The sequence below is a fragment of the Lissotriton vulgaris genome, chromosome 11, assembly GCF_964263255.1.
Source record: "Lissotriton vulgaris chromosome 11, aLisVul1.2, whole genome shotgun sequence".
NCBI classification, from domain to species: Eukaryota; Metazoa; Chordata; class Amphibia; order Caudata; family Salamandridae; genus Lissotriton; species Lissotriton vulgaris.
In genome coordinates this window covers 58,660,457-58,685,035 of record NC_141699.1, presented here as the reverse complement: position 1 = coordinate 58,685,035, position 24,579 = coordinate 58,660,457, and the positions used below count along the sequence as shown (strand labels likewise).

The window sequence follows — 24,579 nt, the reverse complement described above, 5'->3', positions numbered from 1 at the left end:
AACCATTTTTTGGGCTTACCCCTGGCAACATAGACTGTCTTTTCCCTGAACATACACCAATCCATGTTGGCTTTCCATTGCACCACCATGGGAGCTACCGAAGCCCCCCACTTCTGAGCAATATCGCGTTTAGCAACCATGTTGGCAAGGGTCACCCACTGCGTCTGAGCCACATTGTGGTCCGTCGGTCCCCAAATGTTGAGGAGGCATCTCCTAGCTTCCGCATTCGCTACCACCCCAGTTACTTCATCCATAATCCGGTGCACTCATCTCCAGTAGGAGGCTATGGCAGGGCATTCCCAGAGAATGTGCATAAAGGTGGCAAGGGCACCACAGCCGCGGCGACAAAGCCCATCGACCGAGTAGCCCATATGCACAAGCCGGGGGCCAGTCACGTACACTCTATGCAGGATTTTGAGCTGCACCAGCCTGAGACGGGAGGAGATGGCAACCTCCTTAGGGGAGGAAACTGCACTCTGCCAATCCTCATCGTCGATTTCCAATCCGTCACGCACCCACTGATCCCGCACACCCAGGAGGAGGTCAGTGCGAACATTAATAAGTTTCTTATAAGACAGTGAGATGGCACTGTCGGGCCTATGGCCGTCCAGCACCCTGTCTTCCAACGGGGAGCTTTCTGGAATCGCCCCCTCATCTGGTTTAGCAGAAAGCAATGCGTGTCGCAACTGGGCATACCGGAAAGACTCTGAGGTACCCAGCTGGTATTCAGCCTGCAGTTGGGAGAAGGTCTTGATCTCACCTTTCGATAACATATCATCCACCCTGGAAATACCTATAAGGTCCCACTTATCAAACCCTTTGGTGTGCCATAACTTGCCCAAAATGTCTGAATCGTACAATGGGTGAATCTAGTCAGCCTGCCTTGCCAGCCCTGAGCCTTGGTGATTGCCCTCCAAATATGGACCGCTGTTCTTGTTGGACCCGACATCCGCCTGTCCAGAGACCTCGAATAAAGCACTCTGTAATAATTGCCGCCACTCAAGAGCCACTTATCCATTGCGTATCCAGGGTTATTTTCCGGACCATAGAAACCGTGATTGATGGCCGCCAGTTGGGAGGCCCAGTAGTATCTACGCACATCTGGTAGCGCTATACCCCCGTCGTACCACGGAAGCGTAAGCTTCGTGATAGCGATGCGAGGTCGGCCATCCCAGAGCAGGGCACGTTGAAGGCCTTCGATCTCCCGGAATATCGGGCGGGAACCGGATCTTGGGTGTTCTGCAGGGCGTACAAGAACCTGGGCAAAGACATCATCTTAAATAATGCCGCGCGCCCGAGTAAGGAAAGCGGAAGTTTGCGCCAACCCTCCACGTCTCGCCGGAGGCGGAGAAGAGGGGGAAGCAGATTGTGTTCATAGCGCGCCTTCGCATTACCAGAGATATAGATCCCTAAGTATTTAAAGCCCTGGCTGGCCACCTGGATGCCGCAGCCTCTAGGGAGGCGCGGTGTGTCCCCTTTCAGTACATAGAGGGAAGACTTGGCCCAGTTAATGACGAGGCCAGAATACTGGCCAAAAAGTCTAAGTACATCACATGCCACAATAAGTGACTTGCAGGGGGAAGTGAGGTAAAGCAGAATATCATCCGCATAAAGGGAGACTCTGTCCTCGAAGCCAGGGGCCCAGCTGATACCATGTAGATCCGGGTGTGTCCGTAACAAGGCCGCGAGTGGCTCAAGAGCGAGCGCAAACAAAAGAGGCGACAAGGGGCAACCCTGCCTGGTGCCCCTGTGAAGGGCAAAAGTCTCCGAGATACGGCCATTGACAGCAACGTTAGCCAGTGGGTCAGCGTACAAAAGCTTCACCCATCCCACAAACACCGGGCCAAAACCGAGCTTCGCCAACACCGCCCAAAGGTAACTCCATTCGAGAGAGTCGAAAGCCATTGTGGCGTCCAAGGACGCAAGAACTGCCAGGGCGCCGTGGAGTCTACGCAAGTTAAGGGCAGTGTTGCGGTGTGGAATAAAGCACAACTGGTCCGGATGCACTAAGTCGCCGATAACACCAACCAGGCGATTAGCGAGTATCTTGGCGAGAATCTTAGGCTCAGCATTCAGGAGAGAGATGGGGCGGTACGACCGACACAAATCTCTCGGCTTCCCTTCCTTATGGATGACCACAATAGTGGCCAACCGCTGGTCAAGGGGAAGTAGGCCATTTTCTCGCGCTTCCAGGAACATTGTACGCAGGTGTGGGGAAACCACATCCGGCCTGATCTTATATAGCTCAACTGGGATACCATTGGGATCAGGTGCCTTGTCCGATCGCAGTGAGTGGATCGCAAGTGCGACCTCATCCATAGAGACGTCCCTGTCCAGGTCGCCGCGCTCCTCGTCCGACAGGCACGGAAGATCGACAGCCGAAAGAAACACTGTTGAATCGGTCTCAGACCGGTCCGAGACTGAGGTGTAGACGCCTCGGAAGTGGTCAGCGAAGGACTCGGCAATGGCACTTGGATCAGTGACGACAACTCCGCCCCCCCTCCCCCCAGTATCTCGGGTACAACACGGCTAGCCATCTCCCTCCTGTCCAGCCAGGCCAGCAACTTCCCGGCCTTGTCGCCGACGTCGTATACCCGACCCTGCTGTTCTTTAGCTAAGGCGAGGGCAGCGTTTGTAGCAAAGTCACGGTACTCCGACTGTTTGAGGGAGAGGTCATGCAGGCGAGCGGGTTCGGGCTCAGCCTCCAAGTGGGAGTCAAGCTCCATGATCTCCTCCTCAATGCGTAGTAAATCAGCATCCCTAACTCTACGGGCTTCCGCTATAAGAGCAAAGGCCTTGCCCCTCAAAACTGTCTTAAACGCCACCCATAAAGTTGCGGCCAACGCAACCGATCCCTTGTTTTCAGTAAAATAGAGATCGATGGCCTTGGCTAGGAGATTACGAGTCTTGAGGTTACGGAAATACCACGGGTTAACAACCGCCGGTCGTTCCGACATGACAGTGTCAAAGTCAAAAGAGACCCACAGCGGGGAATGATCAGAAACACCCCGTGCCAGAAAACGGGCCTCAGAAACAGCAGGCGCATGAGCAGCCAATGTAAGAACGCAGTCGATCCTAGAAAGACTACCATGGGCGCCAGAGTGAAAGGAGTAATGACATTGCGTGGGATGCAAAAGCCGCCAACTATCTACCTGCCCCAACGTCTCGAGGAAAGATGGCAGCCACAATTGGGAGCCACGGAGGTCTCTAGGCGGATGGCGGTCCAAGGAGCCGGAGCAAACCGAGTTGAAATCACCCCCCACTATCAGCAATCCAGCAGGCAAATTCAAAATGGCGCCACCGAGGTCCTGGAAAGTACTAGACTGTAGGCCCGGGGGAACGTAAACTGAAAGTAATGTCAGGGCACGCCCTTCCCATCGACCCGCCACAGCAGCGTACCGCCCCCTCTCATCGATCACAGTGGTGTCGACCTCAAGCGGAAGGGACACACGAACAAGAACACCCGCCCCCCGAGATCCCGAGGAGCACCCCGAATGAGCCACCATTTTGTACCCTTTATGATTAAGCGCTTTACACGTATTTCCAACCAGATGTGTGTCCTGCAGGAGAACGACATCTGGCATATGACGTTTAATCAGTTGAATCACAACTACTCTCTTAATACGGTCACCCAACCCGTTAACATTCCAACTGAGAACTCGTAGTTTCCTACCCCCCATCATCGTGTCCCCGGCCCCACCCAACCCCAGCAAGCCTCAACAACAAGTGAAACAGATCAATATATACAACCCATTGCCTAAGAAATAGAAAGAGAAAAGAAAGAATAAACAAACTTCCCCACCACCACCACCCACCCTGCACCCCTGCAGCAGACTAAAAAGCCCCCCCAACCAGCAGTGTGCCTGTCGCCCCATAAACTAATCTACAAAAAGACCCTAGAGGAGTAAGGAATCTCTGCAATCCCCTCCCGCCACCCTCCATGTAAAAACAGAAGAAATATCAAAATCGGAAAAGCATTGGTATCAGCAGTCACTGACATCAGGGACACCAACCGCCATATTCGGCACAGCAGAACCTAGTCCTAGAGATCAGAGCCACCAGTTGCGCCACCGGAGTGTTCGTCGTGGTCTTCCCGGCGCTGCGGCAAAGTGTCCAGCCAGTCGCTCGCATTCTCTGGCACATCGAAGAAGAGAGTTCGGCCCTCGTACTCAATCCGTAGTTTAGCAGGGAAGAGCATAGAGTACTTAAAACCCATGTCTCTTAGGCGCCGTTTCACCCCTGCAAAGCTCTGAAGTTGTCTCTGAATGGCCCTGGTGAAGTCCGGGTAAAAGTGCACCTCAGAGTTCTGAAATTTGAGCGGCCCATGTCTCCTGGAGGCTTAAAGGATCACATCCCGGTCTCTAAAGTTGAAGAGCCGGGCAATGACGGGTCTAGGTGCAACACCCGACTTCGGAGGGCCGCCAGGTATCCGATGGGCCCGTTCCACAGAAAAGAAGTTACTCAGGCCAGATGGTGCGAGATGTGTCTGTATCAAATCTTCCACAAAAAGGTCCACTGCCGCCTCCTCCGCTCCCTCCGGTATACCAATAATGCGAACATTCTGCCGCCTTGCACGCCCTTCAAAATCCTCCAGCCTTCTGGAGAATTGGTCGTTGACCGATCTTAGGGTCCGGACCTCTGCTTGCAGGTCCGAAACATCGGTAGTCAAACTGGAGGTCTTGATATCAAGGGATTTCACCCGATCGTTGGTCTTTCCCAAGTCGGCCCTGATCAGGTTGAGATCCACTGCCAGAGTGTCCACCTTATGAGTCAGGACCTCGTGTTGCTTCTGCATTTCAGTCCGAATGCCCGCGATGGCCCCCATAATATCACTCAAAGTAGGCTCAGAACCATCAGGCAAACCCGCACGTTGCGAGTCCTTAGAGGAGGCCACCACAGTGGGCGAGGTCCGCTGCTGGGCATACCGGTCAATTTTATTCAACTGCGTCTGAGTCGTCCTTCGAACGCCTCTGTTCGACGTCTTGTCGGGGTCCCCTCTGCCGGCCATGATGGACCCAAGGAGAACAAAGGGCTACGCCGCCCGGACAAGGAAGCAGATGTGCAGAACAGAGGCGAGGCCAGCAAATAATCCAGGCCGATAGCAGGCGACTTCGCAGCTACATGCACTTCGCCAGCAGGGACCGAAGATGTCCACTTCGCATTCCAATCATCGGAGTGTCGGTACGAGCAGCAGCCACCCATGGGACAATGGCGCATCCCTGGCACGAAGTTCAGCTCGACGTAGCTTCGCCTAGGAGCAACGCATTTGAAAGCGGAAAGCAGTTCCTGCGTCCGCGACCTCTCACCAATCGGAATCCACTAACATGGAGCAGGATTTTCAGCAGGATATTTGCGGAGGGTCGGAGGGTCCGCGGAGCTCCGAGCTTACGCGGTCATCTTGGTTGCCCGCGAAGCTCCTCCTCCCTGGTTGGCATTTCTAGGTTTAAGTAATCACCCTATATAAGAGAGAGTTTCTAGATGTATACATGATTAAAAACATGATTTCACCTGTATGAGCGTAATAGCTTGATGTTTCATAATGTATATTTTGTCCCATAAAATAGATTAAATATGTAATAGCAGAAATCTGCCAATGGAATCAGTCAATGCAGTAGAGATATAATCATTGTACCAGATAGGTGTATGTCAATTCTATTATTGGCTCTTTCATTCATTATAAATATCATGCTAACATAACACATGTTTAATATTTCAGTCCACTGGAGTGGGTGAATTAAAAAGGATTGTTCCTTCTAAGCAAGGATGTATGAGATATTAATTTAATGTCTCAGGAGAAATATTCTTTGTTTCTGTTCTAGATAATGAATTTAGGCACTCTAGTGTCAATTGAGTCCTATTAAAACCATTGTTAACCTGGTAGTTTTTAAGTATGCCATAAAGATAACATTTCTGGGAAAATTTGAGAGGTAAGTTTGTTTGAATATCTACATATCTCCTTCCAGACAAGAACTATGACAAAAAGACTCCAAGGGCTAGAGTGACAAAAGTATTGGGCCTTTATTTTTCCGGTTAGAGACAACCACTGTCCATTCTCTTTTCTATCTCTCCTTAACACCTTGGCTGCTATCGATATTCCTCTCCTGTGCTGGACCACAATAGAAATGGGTGTGGTCATGATGGCCGGGAGCCGTCATCAGCACACTAGCATGGCAGGGGTTAATTAACTGTATAAACATTTGAGTCTTCGGTTTTCCTACGAAAAGGACTGTAACTCACACCCTGCAGCATGCATCATTATTGGGTTCCTCCTCACCATGACTGGATTTCTTTGTACCCAATGGTTTCCATGGGGAGCTCTTAAGCCAATGTATGTGCTCTTTATGCAAATGGTCACACTTGTAATCAGAGTTACCACGTTAACTCTGGAAACATTTGTAGATATGTACTCATGCTTCCCTACTGCTGAGGTTTGAAATCGGACCTGCGTTAAAAATGTGTTGAGGATGGTAATGGATTATTGAGTTTTAATGTTCACTGCCCTTTCATATGTTTTATATCTCAAAAAATATAGAGTTAAAGTAAGAGCCCTTACAGTCAGTGTCATCTACATATTTCTTCCCTTTCTAGCACTATCCCTGGGTTAGGGACAGTCTTCAGGACAGGTCATAACAAGGTTATAACAAGTTGTGATCCCCAACCAATGTTCTGTTTACCCTTGCCATAGATGTGGAAATGGGAAACACAACAAAACGGATTCATATATCTGTACTTGTTTGGATGTGTACCTGCTCCTGTTTTGTGTACCTGGAAATTGACAGAAGGCTTCATTCTGTTGCAAAATTTTTAGTGACTGACTATTACTTATGTTCTATTTCTTAATTATTATTGTTTTTTTATATAATTCAATGTATATGGTAATCACCCATTAGATGGTAGGCAATCTGCTGTCTGTAACCTCTCATTCAGTCAAAGCATAAGAGACAATAAAAACATCACTGAAAAAAGCACAGCAAATTCATGGAAGCATGCATATCAGCGTCCTCACTGGAAGTTCAATTGTTATACGTCCCCTTGTTAAGATTCTGACACAAGATATAACTTTGTGGGTCAGTTTGTGTATCAGCATTGTTCAAATAGTATCATGCGATCTTTTTATTGAGAATATCCTATCACGGTTTGTCTTCACTCATATTTCCATTTAGTAGGTCCACTTCCCCAATCCTGGTGTCGATTCGCTGTAAGATACTGAACCTCCTTGACTTGAAGATTATGCAATATATTGAATTCTATCGTCATGTGATGCATGAATGTCACAATAGGTGCATTCTGGAAATTGAATTTCACTGTTGGTAGGCCTCAATGTGCCGAGTTAAGAGTACCAGCTCCCTGTTAGTCCACATTTATTTAAAATTACACTAGATGCAACTCCACAGACATCAAAATCAAGTTGGATTTATCATCTTTATATTGTGTGCTAATGATAAATTCCTGTTAAGTTAAAAAAAAAAGTTCTCTATGTACTATGAAAACAATTCGTTTGTAGGCCTACATCAGTGGTTCCGAAGATAAACCACCAAGAATATATTGAGCCATATCTAAGGGTGCTATATTGTGATGTGGACCATATAAGGTAAAAGGAAATCAGTAAAGAGGTATGTCAGTTTAAGAGCAGCTGTTACATTTGTCTCAGTCAATCCCATCGTTCAGACCTTTTATATGTAGCGGGAGCCTGGAAATCCATCTATGTTCTTTGTGGTTAACAGTGGCGTAGCAAAGACACCTGCAGCCCCTGCAATGCGAGGGGGATCCTAGCTCCTTGGGGGCCCTCTCAGCCTAGTACCCTGGCCTGTGAGCTCCTGAGTGATTCTGGAGGGGGGCCCCTCTATGTACTTTGCAGGGGGCAAGTGTTGTTATGCCAATGGTGATGAAGTATGTGTGTTGCTGGACTCTGGATCTTCCCCACTTTTACTTTTTCAGTTAATATCCACATCAAGTCATTTTCCATGAAAATAAAGGGCAACTCTTTTTAGGGAATCCATCATCCCAATGGATGGAGTTACTAGACATCAGATAGATCATGTAGAAAAAATAAAGTGAATAGGTGACTTTCGGTCAAAATAAACTAGTAGAATCTGCAACAAGGCGAGGAACAAAGAAAAACAAAAGTGTCCCTGGATCTACATTTGAAAATACTACTGTGCAACGTACACGCTGCTCGCAGGTCTATAAAACATGCCCCCCTTTACTGTACTCTTTTTTTCAACCTCAACAGGGTGGAGTGCTGACTCAGACACTTTTGAATTGAAAAGTTGACCTTCTGGCAGCAAACAACATCTGTTATTTGTTCAGCACTGTTTCTATTGAAATGCTCACACCTGCAAATCACGGCAGCAGGCTCTGAAGCCACTGAGTCACCTTGCCAAGTATAAAGCAAATACATGCACTGTTCTACTCTGGGGCCTGTTACCAGAGAAATAAAACAAATCAAGGCCCTCCTTTATGGGGATTTGTTGTACGGCAGAGCAGCAAGTCACCTTGCTGCGCTGCCCTATGCCAAAGGGCAGGAATGCACTGTATTTATGCAATATGATGCCTTCCTATCCTTACTCCTTGTGCTGGCTCCGTTTCGGCTGCCTAACATCAACAGAGGCATCCTTGTGCCATGATGCAAGGGTGTCTGTGTCGTTGGCAGCATTTTATTGTGCAGGATGGGGACCCTTCCTGCACAGAAACAATCCTAAGATGCAATTTCCTATTTCTATATGTGCTGCAGAACGCAACACACATAGAAAGAGGGAATAACAAGGATCAATAAAAAGAAAATTCTCCTTGTTAGGATATGGTACTTCCCCAGGTTTACATGTTCTTATAAATCTGGGGCAGTATCAAAATCCATGGGTGTTGTGTGGGATAACCCACCTCAACGCTCATTGAAGCCTCCTGAGTGCAGAGTAAGGCAATGCAGCGATTTGCACTACCTTGCCTTACTCATGCATATGAAGCCTCTCAAAGCTGCGCATAGTTGCTTTGTGTGGCCTCATCGATATGATTGTGTAATCTGTGCTGCCAAAGTGTCACAATTTGTGACACTCTGGCAGTGCAAGGGACTCGAAAATATGCCCCCTGTGTCTGCCTCAACATTGAGACACTGCCGGGGAATTGCATATGACTATGTTTTTTGGATTCTTTTTTTAAATCAACCTGAGCATAAACCTGTCGGGGAACATCCATAACAACGCGGTCAAAACACTGCGCTGCCATTACCACGTGTCTTTTACAACGCAAGTCGTTACCACGACTTGCGTTGGAGGGCGCTGTAGACTAAGGAATAGTAGATTTACTATTCCAACACCTTCCCTACTGTACGTAGGCTGGAGTTGGAATAGGAAATCTTGCTATTCCTAGTCCAGCACCCTACAGCGCAAGTCGTGGTAACAACTTGCATTGTAAAAGATGCTTTGTGATGTACCGCGATCTAAAAGCTCGCGTTGTAACATCATACAAACAAACCTGTCTCCCTCTACCCCTTTCAGGGCCCCTTTGGACTCACCAAGTTCAAGTGTGGCCTTTCCCTACATCTTGAAACACAACAGATGTCCAATAAGCAAGACTTCTCAACAACCACGTCAGTCATCCTAGGATCATACTGGTAAATTGCATCTGTTCCCAGGATCTGAGACCCATATTTTCACACAAGTTACGCGAACAACTCATTAATTATCTCAAGTATATAGGATCCTTTCTTTGAATTGTGCTGCCATACAAGTGTCGGTCTTGAAGAAAGGGTGATGTAAAATTCGTAGCAGAAACAATGTTGCAATACTTACATACTAAGTTTTTCCTGACATCAAGACCTACTGATCTGTTTCTCCAGTGTGTGAATAAATGCTCACGGTTTAATCTGCCACATCTCAATTATGGGCACAGTCAAAATAAGCATTTGCTTCCTGCGATCAAAGATCATTTTTGCTGTTCAAATTTTAGAAGCAAAGTTAAAATAGAAATTCGACAGATACCTTAGGCTCTCTTGCCATGACCTGGGGAGATCACTTTCGCTATTTCCCTCCTATTTTACAAATGAACTCATGTGAAGACACACTTTTTGCGAATCTGTCGTTATCCCACAGCCTTTTTCCCCGCAGGCAATCACAACCCGGTTGTTGTAACAACCGCGTTGTGATTCCGCATACCATTACTCCGCAAGTCGGAACAAGGACTTGCGGAGGAGGGGGGGTGCTGGATGTTGGAAAAGTATAACCCCTCCACACCCCCTCCGCAAGTCGTTGTTCCGACTTGCGGAGTAATGGTATGTGAAATCACAATGCAGTCGTTGTAACGACCGCGTTGTGATTCCCTGTGGGGGAAAAAGGTTCGGGGTAATTGTTGTTTAGGACTTTTTGCACTAAAACACCCAAGGGAAAAACAAACCTCAGCACATGTTTCAGTGTAAGCTAAAGCCATGCTGTTCCACCATCTGCTAAAATGTTGTTCTATATTTTAAGTTAGAAATGCACAGCTTAATTTTGTTTGGCCCATGTGAGGTACCCTAATCCAATATTTAATGATATCATATTTTCACTTTAGAGTCCTGCAAAACACTGCTGAGTGGACCAGGTAAATGACTGCAACCCACAATGGGTTAGAGTAGAATGGAAAGAGAGAAGTCAGCAGGAATGAGCAACTAGATATACAGATAAAATATGAATCCGTAAACACACATATCAGTGTAAAATCATTCTAGACCATATCTTCAATACCCTGCCATCCACCAAATGGCAATGCTCAGGAAGAATGAATCAGCAGCTCTTCACTAACAAGGTCCTCACTGAATTTCTAACAGCAGCCCTGTCTCCGTTCTCTCACTTTTGTGCCTGGTTCTCCTACCTTCAACCATAGGAACGCAGTCCATACACTTCCGCTGTCTCAAGAAGCTGTTTCCACCCCCACCCTGTGCCATTCTAAAGCAAAGGGCATTCAGAATGAGTCCCAGTCAGGCTCTTACCAAACTCAGAGTGCTCCTGCCATACATGTGCTTCACACTCACTACACATACGCACACTCAACTCGATCATGGATTGTCAGGACAGAGATCTGTGGCTCACATAAAAGCAGAACTTTACACAAGAGAGATCAATAGACCACACTCTACTTGACATAGGGAAACAACTCAGCCACTACAGCTTTATAACACTTACCCAGGACATAGGCAGCTGTGTCCTATCCTTACTATGTGCGACACTACAGGTTGCACAGCAGGCTCTGGACCTTACATTACCAGAGACAGGCCTAGATCTCTGCACACATGATAGCATGGTACTAAGGCCAAACAAAAAGTCAGGAAACCAGTTTCACATGCAATCAGGCACTCAGAGCAAGGGCACACTCCATTTCCTCCTTTAGGAGACATTCCCTTCCAGACAACAGAGAAGTTCCCAGGAAAGCGAAGGCGGAGTAGCACTAAGGCATCACTATTCTATCATCAGCAGTTCTGGAATCAGATTATGACTCCATTGAATGCTCATTACTCTCTTCCTCAGAATTTGTTATTAGGTACCAATCAAGCAAAAAAGAGCTTACTAACTTATACAGACACGTTATCCCTATTTAAAAGAGTGATCATCAAGGATAACAGGAACATCTAAGCTAACGACCTTAACTAATGAACGGTGTGGACTTGGCATGACTCAAAAGAAAAAAAAACATTCAGGAGGCTAATCCCTGAACCCTAAATCACAAATTGCCAAATTCTTTCCTGGACAGATTATATTCTACTAAAATGTAAATGATGAGTTCAGCATCAAAGCTATTCAGGCACCTAACAGAACTTCCTCCTTGCCCTACAGAAAATAGAAAACTATCAACTCACAGTCTCTCCTTTGAAGTCTCAGTACCATAAATGATCCGAATATGAAGAACCAGCAAATATGCTTAGAAACCTGGAAAATAAAGACATTATAGCACCTCTTTAACTAGTCTTATTTAAGGCACACCGAGCTATTAAAAACTATGAGAAAAGAAACATCTTGTACACAACTGAAATAAACTACATGAAACAAATGGGCCCTTCAAAAAAGTTGGATGAAAGCAGAACTTCCAGCAGCTCTGCACCTTCTGTCAGATAATCTCCGGAGACTATAACATAACAGACACATGCACTAAAAAGGCATTTCTCTATGTCCACCTCTAATTGGGCTCCTCAAAAACGCACTTTCAGAATCTGGAACTTCGTACCTCCAAGTCCTGCACAATGTGCCACTTTCCATTTTCAGACCTATGTTAACAGGTAAAGAGTTAAAATATCGAGTAGGCATTGTCGACTTGCTCGAACGTCGGATGCATAATATCTACTGCAAGAATATCATGGTCAAGAATATCGAGTTTCAGGTAAGAAATATCATGTTCTAAACTATCGAAGTCATTAATAACGTAAGCAAAAATATAGTCATAAAATATATCAGTTTTTTAGTTAGTGTTCTGTATTTTAGTGCTTTATTTTTTTGTCCAAGTATTGCATTTGTTTGTAATATATGTTTTAAATTTTAAGAAGTTATTCATTTTATTTTAATTACGTTTTGGATTTTAATTTCATAGCAGATTGTAGGTTAATAGGGGAAGAGGGTGGGAAGTAATTTAATTATAATTATGTATTAATATTTTTTTATTAATTAATTTGTATTCATTTTATATTTTATATTGTTAATTGTGGGAATTAATTTGTTATTAATTATTTAATTGGTTGATAATTATTATCATTAAATTCGTAATTGTTAATTTTGTAAATTTTTAGAAGCAGGTTGTGGGTTGATAGGGGAGTAGGTTAGGAAGTAATTTAATAATAATTAGCGTATTCATATTTTTTAATCATTAATATTTATTCATTTTTTGTTAATTGTGGGAATTAATTATTATTAATTAATTATTAATTGGTCGTTAATTATTACTAATTAATTGGTAAATATGTTAATTGTGGGGTTTTTTAGGAGCGGGTTGTTGGTTGATAGAGGAGTAGGGTGGGAAGTAATTTAATTTTAATTCTTGTATTGATATTTTTTATGTAATAATTTTTTTATTTTATAGTGTTCATTGTGTGAATTCATGTATTAATAATTGTTAATATTTTGCTTGTTAATTGTTATTTATCAATTAACTGTTAAATATTCTCTAATGTTTTACAAAATAGGTGGTGGCATTTATAGGGGAATATGGTGGGAGGTAACTTATTTATAATTAATTATTTGTTAATTAATGCTAATTAATTACAATTTAAATTTGCCAATTGTGTAATCATTTTGATGTGTGAGCTGTGGGGTTTATAGTGGTAAATGATGAAAAGTATTTTTTCTTAAATTAGTTCATGATTTGTTGTTAATTGATATTCATTTATTAATGTAAAATGAGTTATGGAAATTGTGTAAATATTTGTAGGTGTATGTTTTGGTGTTTATTGGGGTGGAGGGTGGAAAGTAATGTAGTTTAAATTAATTAATCATTACTTGAGCAATAACATTAATTTATTAATTGATAAATATTTTTGGTAACTTTTTAGCTTTTATTTTGTTTGGGGATTTAAGTTCAATAGCTGTAACATTTGATTTGTACATACATGTGTTTTCTAATTATTAATATGTGTTTAATTGATAATTAATTGTTAATTATGAAGATACACTTTGTTGTTCAATTTAGATGTGTGTCAGTAATTGTGTTGTGTTATAGGGTAGGACAATAAATATTAAATGTATGTATTTTTTTAAAGATTCATTTCTATTATAAAATATTTATATGTAAATTTTTGTTAAATAAAAAACAATGTAGGTCAATTTTCGATTTTTGCTTAGTTAAAATAAAATAGTTTGATATGTTTTGTAAATGTTTATATTTTTAGGTATGTCATGTTTTTGGGGTTTTTATTATACGTTTTATATTAGTTGATATTTTGTTTTTAAATTTAAATTTAGTTCTGTGGGAATAGTAATTTTTACCCCTCCCCTATCTAACCCTTTCCCTACTGTTGCATTCACAGGACTGAGAATAGTAATTTATACCCCTAAGCTATTTAACACTTTCCCTACTGTTGCACTTGCTGGAGTGGGAGTAGTAATTTTTACCCCTCTGCTATCCAACATGCTCCCTACTGTTACACTCGCTGGAGTGGAAATAGTAATTATCATCACTCCGCTATCCAACACTTTCCATACTGTTGTACTCACTGGAGTGGGAATAGTAATTTTTACCCCTATGGTATCCAACACTTTCCCTACTGTTGCACTTGCTGGAGTGGGAATAGTAAATTATTCCGCTCCGCTATCCAATTGTTTCCCTACTGATGCACTCGCTGGAGTGGGAATAGTAAACTATTCCCTTCCACCGTCCAAAACTTTCCCAACTGTTGCACTCGCTAGAGTGGTAATAGTAATTTTTTACCCTCCGCTATCCAACACTTCCCCAACTTTTGCACTCATTGGAGTGGGAATAGTAAGTTATTCCTCTCCCCTAGCCAACACTTTCCCTAGTGTTGCACTCGCTGGAGTGGGAATAGTAAATTATTCCCCCCGCTATAGTGACACTTTCCCTACTGTTGCACTCACTGGAGTGGGTATATACATTTTTTACCCTCCGCTATCCAACATTTTCTCTACTGTTGCACTAATTGGAGTGGGAATAGTAAATTATTCCCCTCCGCTATCCAACACTTTCCCTACTGTTGCAATTGCTGGAGTGGGAATAGGAAATTATTCCCCTTCGCTATCCAACGCTTTCCCTACCGTTGCACTCGCTGGAGTGGGAATAGTAATTTTTTACCCTCCGCTATCCAGCACTTTACCTACTGTTGCACTAAATGTAGTGTAAAATGTAGGTTTAAAAAATATTACATATTTTAATATTTTTATATTTGTATGTTACAGGTGTTTGTGTATATATGTAATTATCTTTGTTTTTAATATATTTCCAACATTGTATAATTAATTAAAATTATTATGTATTAATTATTTTTAAGTAACTATAAATATATTACATTTTATTCGAGTTCCAGTCCATGTTTTGCTCGAGGCCCGAGGCTGTTGCGGTTAGAGGCTGCCAGAAGCTGCGAAGCGGTGACGGCTCTCGGTCGATTTGCCGCTGCCACTCCCCTGTGTCCTGTTGCTGCCGCGTGTGCGGGGGGGGGCAGAGTTGCAGTCTGTGAGGCCCCCCGCGTATGGACACACCAATGCTGAAAGCCGAAAAGCCGAGGACACCGAAAAGTCAGAAAGCGGAAAGGCCTCCAAGGTGCCCCCGGTAAGCGAGCTAAATTAGGAGCCTTAAGACTGCATAACAGCGGGGAGAGAGCGGGGGAGAGTCTGCCAACAGCAGCCGCTGGAGCCGCGATTCTCTCCCGCGACCTGCGACCACCCCAGCAACAGCAGGGTGAGTCTCTGCTCACAGAGGCTGGGACGAGTCCCCACAGCAGTTGGAGGCACCCGCAGCAACAGCAGCAGGAGCTGCTCGAACGCAAGCCGTAAGTGCAATACGAGATACCCCCAACACTAGGCGCAAGGAGCTTGGTGCCACACCCGCCAGGAGGGCAACCGCAGTCATAAGTCATAAGTTACAAGTTACAAGTTACAGCATCAAGCCAGGAGTCACGGTTGCCTCCCCACAGAGCCTTCACAGCCTTTCACAGCCCCCTAATAGCAGTGGAAGAGGTAGTGGGCGCTGCAGTGAAAATCCCCTCAGCAACAGCAAAGACCCTGGTGAGCGCTCAGACGTGCCTAGCTGTGGTGTTGGTGTGGTGTTGGTGTTGGTGTTGGTGTTGGTTTTGGTTTTGGCTCAGCGCGGATTTTAGAGTACTTCTATGCGTCAGCACTCCAAGTCAACCAAGTCACAATCTACATTAACCCCCTAAGAAGCATTTACCTGACCATTCACCATTCACCTGGTCAGTCTCAAATTCAAAGTCAAGAGTACGCTCACAAGTTTAATCAGTGCCAATTACCGGTGCCCTTCAACAAGCGCTCAACCAGCGCTCAATAATTGGACTTAAAACACCATCTAATCAAATCAAACAAAATCAAATAAAAGTTCCAGCCATCAAGATAGAATATTAGACAGCCATCTTCCTGATAAAACAATCTCTCTAATATATAAAAAATTGATCAATAACAGAACTGACTCCCTAGAGGTGCTTAGGAATAAGTGGATACAAGACCGAATTGAACTTGAAGAGGAAGACTGGCAGGCCGCAGTTTCCTCCCCTAGAGAAGTTGCAATTCCAGCTCGCCTCCGACTGGTACAACTTAAGATTTTACACAGGATCTACCTTACAGGACCCAAGTTAGTACATATGGGACTTTCAGATACCGGACTTTGTACCTTCATGCACATTATCTGGGTGTGTAAACATGTCACCGTATACTGGTGTAACAGACATAACATTATAGGCAGAGTACTTGGAGTTTCCCTCTCTCCCGAGGCAAGAAGATGTATGCTTAATATATGGGAAACTACGGACCTAAACAATTCGCAGATGCAGTGGGTCACACTAGGGTATATGATTTGCCAAACAAAATATCACCCCCCAAACCCCCCCACCACCCCCCGGAAGAATGGGAAAACAACTTAGATTGGTGTATGTTCAGGGAGAAAACTACATATCTGGTGAGGGAATGCCCTCGGAAATGGTCATTGATTTGGGGGCCTTGGAACAGTTTCAGAGGGGAAATCTGTACACCACCTGTAAGCGCTATCCCTGATGAAACCCCCTCCCCATGAAAGTATAACATGTCTCTGGATTTGGTTTGTTCTGCTATCCTCTGGTGTGAACTCGCCTGCTGTGTTCTACCCTCTGTAATGTATCTTATTGCTGATGTTTGTTTCAATAAAAATAATTTAAAAAAAGTACCAGCCATCACTTTATCTGAGCAGTTATTGTTTCACTAGAACCAGCTAAGGAAAATAACCAATTGTCGGCTCCCTGTGTGGTATAACTGAGCCACAACCCCTCTGGGAGATACCCTTTGCCGCACGGACCATCCCAAGCAGTAAGTAGCTCTGTCAATGGGGGGTGCAAGGATCATCCTTAACCATCAACCCAACGTCCCCCAGCGATGAGTTCTGGGAAAACTAGGAAAGCCCCATCTAATCCATCAAAAAAAATATTAAAAAGAAGGCCCCAAACGAAACAGCAGCAGAGCAATTATTACTTAAAGACCCGGCAAAATCATCAGATTTACATTTGCCACAGAAACAGCTACAGACACAGCCACGGACATTTCATCCAAACCCCAACTCCTCCCTCTACATTTCAAGTCCAGCCTCCCCTCGTTCATCAAACAATAAGTGGAGCGGGTGGAGCCGCTGTGCACAAGGAAATTCAAACCAGCAAGGATACACACCTGGGACTTCAAGCCCCTCCAGTCTTGTCATGAAAAAAAAATGTCTTTGAAGGACTACTTTAGAACTCTGTATCTTCCTTAAAGCTAAGATCAACCTCACTTGACATACCTCGGCCTCCTGCCTCAACGGCTTCACCCTTACTCTCAATCCCAGCCCAGTATCAAAGACTGGTGCAGCCCATGCTCCACGCGTATGCCAGCGATAAAGATCTCGGTTCATCGCTCCCTGGTTTACCAAGAAGTTCTGACCCTCCCCCAAAAAAAAGAAGAATCCGTGACCACTCCATCTCCTCAGGCTCACGCCCAGTCTCTCGACTAGTCCCTTTTTGACTTCCAAGTCAACAACGCCCACGTATCTGCCCAGGTATCATCCCCTGTCTCCCCCCCCTTTTACCCGAAGCCAGTTGGCCTCACCAGACCGTGAATCAGTTTGAATTCCCAACCAGTTTTCCCCCCTAGCAAACAAGCCCCAAGTGCCCAGCGTTCACCTAACAGCTACAACTAAGGTCCTTACCCCGCAAGGGGCAAACAGGACAAATAAGTAACTAAGCAACCCCACAACGTCATCACTAACTGCCAAAAATTGTCGACAAAAGATCAATTCAGGTTTGGGCAACAGCACCATGCCCAGCACTGACCTGAACTTATCTTTCTTCACTAAAGAACCCAACAGATTGCCTGTTAGTACTTTATCCCTAGACCTAAACGTGCTCTGCTCACACCTACTTCAAACTCTCCATTCTTCAGTGTTAGCACTGAATTATCACTCAGACAAAATGGATCAACAGGTAGATTTATGAACTATCCTTGCTGTGTACACCGTAGGAATTGACCAAAAAATGGAGGCGCTTAACTCGCTTATAATCAAGGCCCAATCGCAAGTGCAACTTGCCCAATCAGTTTGGTGCTGCTCTCCCATCATAGACTCTGTATCCTCATTGCCCCAATTTCTGACGTCGGGACTAACAGAAAGCCAGAGGATCTCAGAGTCCAGGCATCCTGATTCTGCGTCATTGGCTCCCCTCCACAGCAAACATACCACTCACGAGCACACGCCCGACAATCCTTCCCACCATCTCCCAAAGCAACAGAAGTTTCCAACGCTCTCACTGATTCAACATCTAACAACAAATCATCCCAGTCACCTGCTCACCGACTATCAAAGCGAGAAAAAAAAAAGACTACGGAAATCCCGTAAAAAGCTCACAGAAGCACCCAAAAAAACATTTTGTAACTATTTTACAAACAACAAATCAGCAACAGCACAGGTAATTAGCACAGTGCCCAATGTCTCCACCAGTCGGACGCAAGTAACCCAGCTCCGAACACCCCAAAAAGGATTTTCACAATCAAAATGCTCAATAAAAATTGAGTCATCACAAGCCTCAAGGCACTCCCCATACCCAATACTTCAGGACAAAAATTGAGATAATGGAAATAAGCAAATACACAAATATTATGAGCCAATAACAGTTGACAGGCTGGTTGCAACCATGCCGCCCTTAAAGAGTCTACCATCCATTGAATCATCTTCCCCACTAAAACCAATGATTACCAGCCAAGGCCCACATAACGAAGTTAACTTCGTCAAAGAAGCAGATCACCAGTTCCAGGCAATCCAGCCCAGTATACTCCCTTTGGCAAGTACGAGCAAACCAGTTTTTACTTTAGCAACAGTCAATCAAGCAAGTGAGCAAGCTCCTCCCAGCACTGCACATCAACCTCTGAATGATTGTTAGTAGACAAGTCTAAGTCATCAAAGCCCATACCCGCCGACATACAAACACTGGCCATAGACTCCAATGAAACCAAACTGCTGTTAACACCAGAGTACACCTCTCAAGGCCCGCATGGCATATTAAATCGTGGGAACATAATCAGGCTCTTCAAATCAAATCCAGACCTGTACAGCTGGAATCAAAAGAGATCCTTGCCATTGAATTTAAACCCACCATTGGCCCTCCTATGGGAGAATCAACCCTAATTACACTAGCATCCAAAGCTATAAGGGAACTGGTCCAATCAAAAGCTGACCAATTCAAAAACTGGAGAATAATTATAGCAAAGCCCTGAGTTCCCCGATATCCTTCAATACTTGCTCTCAGCAAGGCCCCAGTTTGAAGCACAAGCCGCACCCCTTTCTCAATTTTAAAGTCAGTCAGAAGTCGCTCCCTAGTAGCCAATAATGAGCGCAGCGAAGTTCAGCAAACCACCAGAAGCACAGATTGGTCATGGCTGCCAGCAGTCCTTTCCCAAAGCAGGATCAAATGAAATAACACAGAACACAGCCTAACAATCTGTTCCTGGAACTCAATGGGCTTTTGTCATTACTGCAATCTCGGGACACACTCAGATTCCTCAAACAACACAACATCATCTTTCTCCAGGAAACTTGGCTATCAACAAGCAACCCACTCAAAGGTTATCTAGAATTTACATTGCCAGCCACAAGACAGAGCAAGTATGGCAGACAGTGTGGTGGGCTGTTTATTTACTTGGCCACCAGACTGTCAGTACGTATTAGACATCTAAAATGGGATCTTGACTGGGTTACTGGCATCTTGGCCGACAATTTTCCTTCAGAGAGAAAGCTACTATTGTTAAATGTTTACATCTCTCCATGCCCCAGCGAGAAAAAAACCCAAACTGGACCGGCTGATCGAAATCCTATGTAACATCTTAAGCACATACAGTAGCATTCCATGTCTAATCTCTGGAGATTTTAACACTTACCTTTTTTACAACCAGTTTGAAGACTCAGGAATCACTTTCCCAGCGGTCCCCACACATCTCGCGACGCAAACATTACTGCCCAGTCTCAGATCATCCAAATTGGACGAATACGCAGTTCTCCAACTTAGCAGAGTAGGCTTCCTGGTAATAAATGGTCGCTCATTCACAGATACCCCCCCAGCCTGGAAAAGAACCAACGGGCGAACCCACTCATTTCTAGACTTCACTCTGGCAAACAGCAAAATGTTAACCCTAATTGAGTGCCATCACATCACAGCACTGGGGGAAAGTGATCATCAACCCCAAATAATAACATTATCCTTCGATGTTCCTCACCATCACGCACTTGCTCACACTATATCAGACAGTCACATGGAGAATCTAAGACAAATGAAATGGTCATCAAGCTTTGATCCTACTGCCATGGAGAAATGCTGTCATCTTCTATGTTCAAAAGGTGAAATAGACGTGCCTATTATCATAGCGCTTGTGAATAGTTTATTAAACGAATTTCCCGGATTGCTGGTGCAACAAAAACATTAAAACAACAAAGAAACGCTGCTCTGCGCTGGACTAGAAAAAGCCCCGAAAAAACGCAACTTTATTTAATCATTAGAAGCAAGCTCAAAAAGCATTTAAGGTATCTGTATATAGAGACAAATAATTTGCGTCAGCCATGTTCTGGACGAAGTTAGTGCACACCAGCAAAAAGTCCAACACAAAGTTATTTTGGACCTTGTGAACAGAGTCCGGCTAGGAGGCAGAGGATACACCACCGCAAACATAAGTGCAGACGACTGTACTAAGTTTCTATCCAATCACTTTAGAGAAAACTCAAGTCGGCAGGAGCCCCCTAGTCCCCATCTGACACCCAAATCCCGGCCATCATCCACCAATGATCATTCCACAGGAAACACTGGGCCTACTACCAAGGCTGAAGGTGTCACAGATATACCAATATTTAAGGAGCAACGAAATGACTCCACCACAGGATCGCTGAAGACACATATGGACTACCTCAGGCCTTGTTTAAATCAGACGAAACGTTGTGGTCAGGTCTCCTCGCACCACTATTCTCATACTGCAGGCTTAACAATCACATCCCGGATTCTTGGAAAGGTGCCATCATTCATCTCACTTATAAAGTGGTAAAAGAGACGATCCAAAAAATTATAGAATGATAGCTCTCCTCGACATTGAATCCAAATACTATGCCAGCATCCTACTAGAAGAACTGACATCATGGGTTGAATCAACGCAGTGTCTTACCTTCAACCAGACTGGCTTTGTAGCCAATTCAGGCACAGCCAGCAACCTACTCGCATTATCCGTATTGATGGAGAAGGCAGACGTCTATCGCAGGCAATTATATTGCTGCTTCGTTGACTTCAAGGCGGCTTTCGACCGAGTGCCATGCGGCCACCTATGGCAAAAATTGGTCCGCTGGGGTATTCCTCCAGCCCTCTTACAAGCCATCATCCAACTCCACGCAAAGACCAGGATAAGGATAAAGTTGGGCGACGGGTCCCATGTCTCAAAAAAGATCCAAACAGGAAGCGGCGTCAAACAAGGGTGCGTCTTTGAGCCCCTTCTTTTAAACCTCTTTATTTCTAACCTATCGCCCACACTTGGCAAGGTCAATTCCTATCCGCCCCAACTGGACGGGACCCGCATCAGCAACCTGCTATATGCTGACGACCTCGTGTCATTGAGCCACACAAAGGTTAGTTTACAGAGGCTTCTTGACGAACTTTTAGCTTACCCATCTGAAAACGCCCTTGAATTGAGCCTGTCAAAAACAAAAATAATTTTAGTAAACAGAAGCAGCAGAAAAGCAGGCAGTTTTTCAACAACAAATGTATTGGCACAGAGTCACATTACAAATATTTAGGAATTTTTCTTGAATCCAGAGCTTCCTTCACCAAACAAAAAGACGCCATTAAGGCTAAGGTACTGTCACTGAAGGTTTCATCAGCAAAACTTTCAAAACACCTACTAGGACCAAGCCTAACTCCTCTGCTCAAGGTGATGAAGGCCAAGATCACAAATTCTCCATCATATGGCCACGAGATTATGATGGGCTCAACAAACATCGTCCTTAATAAATCAATCACCAGAATCTTCAAGCGAGCATGGCATTTGCCGATGTCCTCATCTCTGGCACAAGTCAGACTAGAACTTGGTCTGCTAGACCACAATGGTGTAGAGGCTGGTGCTTTTATTAAGTTCTGCAACAGATCTTACTGAGAGCGGAGTGGATTAAATTAGGCGCCCGTACATGTCGCCAGGCAATAATGGCAGCTATGAATCAAGAAAATATAAAGCTGAACATTCGGTTTACCAATTGTGTTGCCAGAGCGGCAAAAACATTGGGGAAAAAAAAGGCAGAAATTCTTTTGCCGGTTGGCCCAGATATCACCCTGCAAAACTCAAGCAGCCATCGCCCCTTCAGCAAGGCCCATATGGACACCGTGTTCGGCATTTCAAAACTAGCTGTCACGTTGACTTGTCTCCCTTTTTTAAACTTACTTAAAACCACTCCGTGACTGTCATGTTACTTAATGAACTTGATCCATAAAAGACAAATGTACATTCGGACAATTTTTTTAAATCTTACCCAATTTTACTGCTAGACTATTGCACTGCTGTTGTACTAATCAAAGTTCCTTTTCGCCCTTCCTTAAATTAATGTGAGTCATATGGATTTAATATTTTGTTATGATTTTAAGTAATCAAACAATAAACTTTTTATTTGAATTTACATTTTATATTTGTATGTTTAATTCATTTTTAAATTACATTTATTACTTATAATTGTTAAAATGTACAAATAAATCAAATTATTTTTTCAGTGATATGTATTATTTACTTTATTTTACGTTATTTATAAAACATATACAAAAAAAGATATTTTGTACTTTATTTTTTTGTGATATTTTTGTACTTACCATTATGAAGATAGGAGGTCGATATTTTTGGCAACGATATTTATGTCCCGATATTTCTGTTGGTCAATATTAGTGTTGTCGATATTCTGTCAGTGATCCCTGTTAGCACCCTGTGAAAACCATATCTGGAAATTCTACATGTTTTCAGACACCCTCTAGTCCAGACATCACAAAGGATCTTAAATGCAAGCTTTCCCTACATAGTAGCTCTCTTATCAATGAACAAGATGCCATCTGGATCTCACAATCCCTTAAAAAAGAATAACCCTCACAGACTACAGAAAACAAGACTGTAAGTAATTGGGCAATTAGTTGAGAGGTGTGGACGACCCCCTCAAATCATAAACACAATTCTTGTCAGGATGAACCACAAAAGTCACTAATTTAACCTGGGCTATTCCTCTTGTAGCTTGGCACAAAACAGTCAGGATATACTTAGAGGCAATGTGTAAAGTGTTTATGCAGGACGCAAACAGTAATAAAGTGAGAACACGCCACAATACAAATCCTAAACCGATTTAGAAAAACAGAGTAACTTGTAATGAATCAAATGACACAAAAAAGAATAAAACCCAATCAGTAGAAATGGCAGGTCCCTTTGAGGCTTCACATTTTCAGTTCTCTTGAACGGTCGATTCTTGGTGTGAAGACGTCACTTTGCAGTCGTGAGGAACTGAAACTTCAGAATTTTCAGCTTTTCTTGCCTTGAGGAGGAGCTCTCAGTGATGCCAGCTAAGGGTTCAGGATCTGGTGGTACCTCTTGGACAGCAGGATTCCTTCCAGCAGAAGCTGGAAACGGGCGACAGTTCCAGACAGGTCCAGTTGGTGCTGGACAGCTGGGCAGTTACAGGGAAGCCTCTGAATGCTGGCTATGTTCCTGTAGGCCATATAGGAGGTCAGCCAACTCACCCTTGGAGTCACTTTGGGTAGCTTGGCATAAAGGCCATCCGGTCCCATCTTCATTCTTCGTCCTTCCAGCAGTAGGGTAGTCCATCTGGCAGCAGGGCAGTCCTTTTTCAGAATCTTCCCCAAGTGTTGTAGTATTTTGAGGAGTAGTTCTGGAGGTCCTATTTATAGAGCTAGTGCCAGCCTTTGTGTGTGGTAATTTCCTGACCTGCCACAAATACTGGTTCTGGTCAGTTCTTCTCCTGGGTCTGGCTTCAAAATATCAAGGGTGACAAAAGGCAGGGCAGGTCTGGTGTCGGCTTCCTTTGTGTGTGCGGCAGACAGAGTCCTTTGAAGTGTATTCAAGGCAGGGGGCAACTCCTCTCCAGTAATCCTTTCAGGAAGACTCGCTCCCCTCACATCTAGTCCTATTTTGTTCCCATGCCTGGAAGCAATAGACAAACCCCAACAGCAGAGCCAGACAACTGACAACTCCCAAACAAACCTTTCATGAAAAGAAAACTTTTCTATTTAAATGCATCATTATTTAATTAAAGGAAAATGGACAGCATTTAAAAAAAATCTTATTGAGAGGTGATCACAGATATGGTGGCCTGCTGACCGTAGCAGGCCATAACCCCTGTGATAGCAACCACTCTGGCTGTGGGGCAGTTTGAATCCTA

General features: G+C 44.2%; 1 protein-coding gene across 3 annotated transcripts in view; it reads left to right on the top strand.

The window, feature by feature from the left end:
- Window positions 1–24,579, top strand: part of LOC147678958 (allantoinase, mitochondrial-like) — a 394,121-nt gene that overhangs the window by 353,889 nt on the left and 15,653 nt on the right. The window lies entirely within an intron of this gene.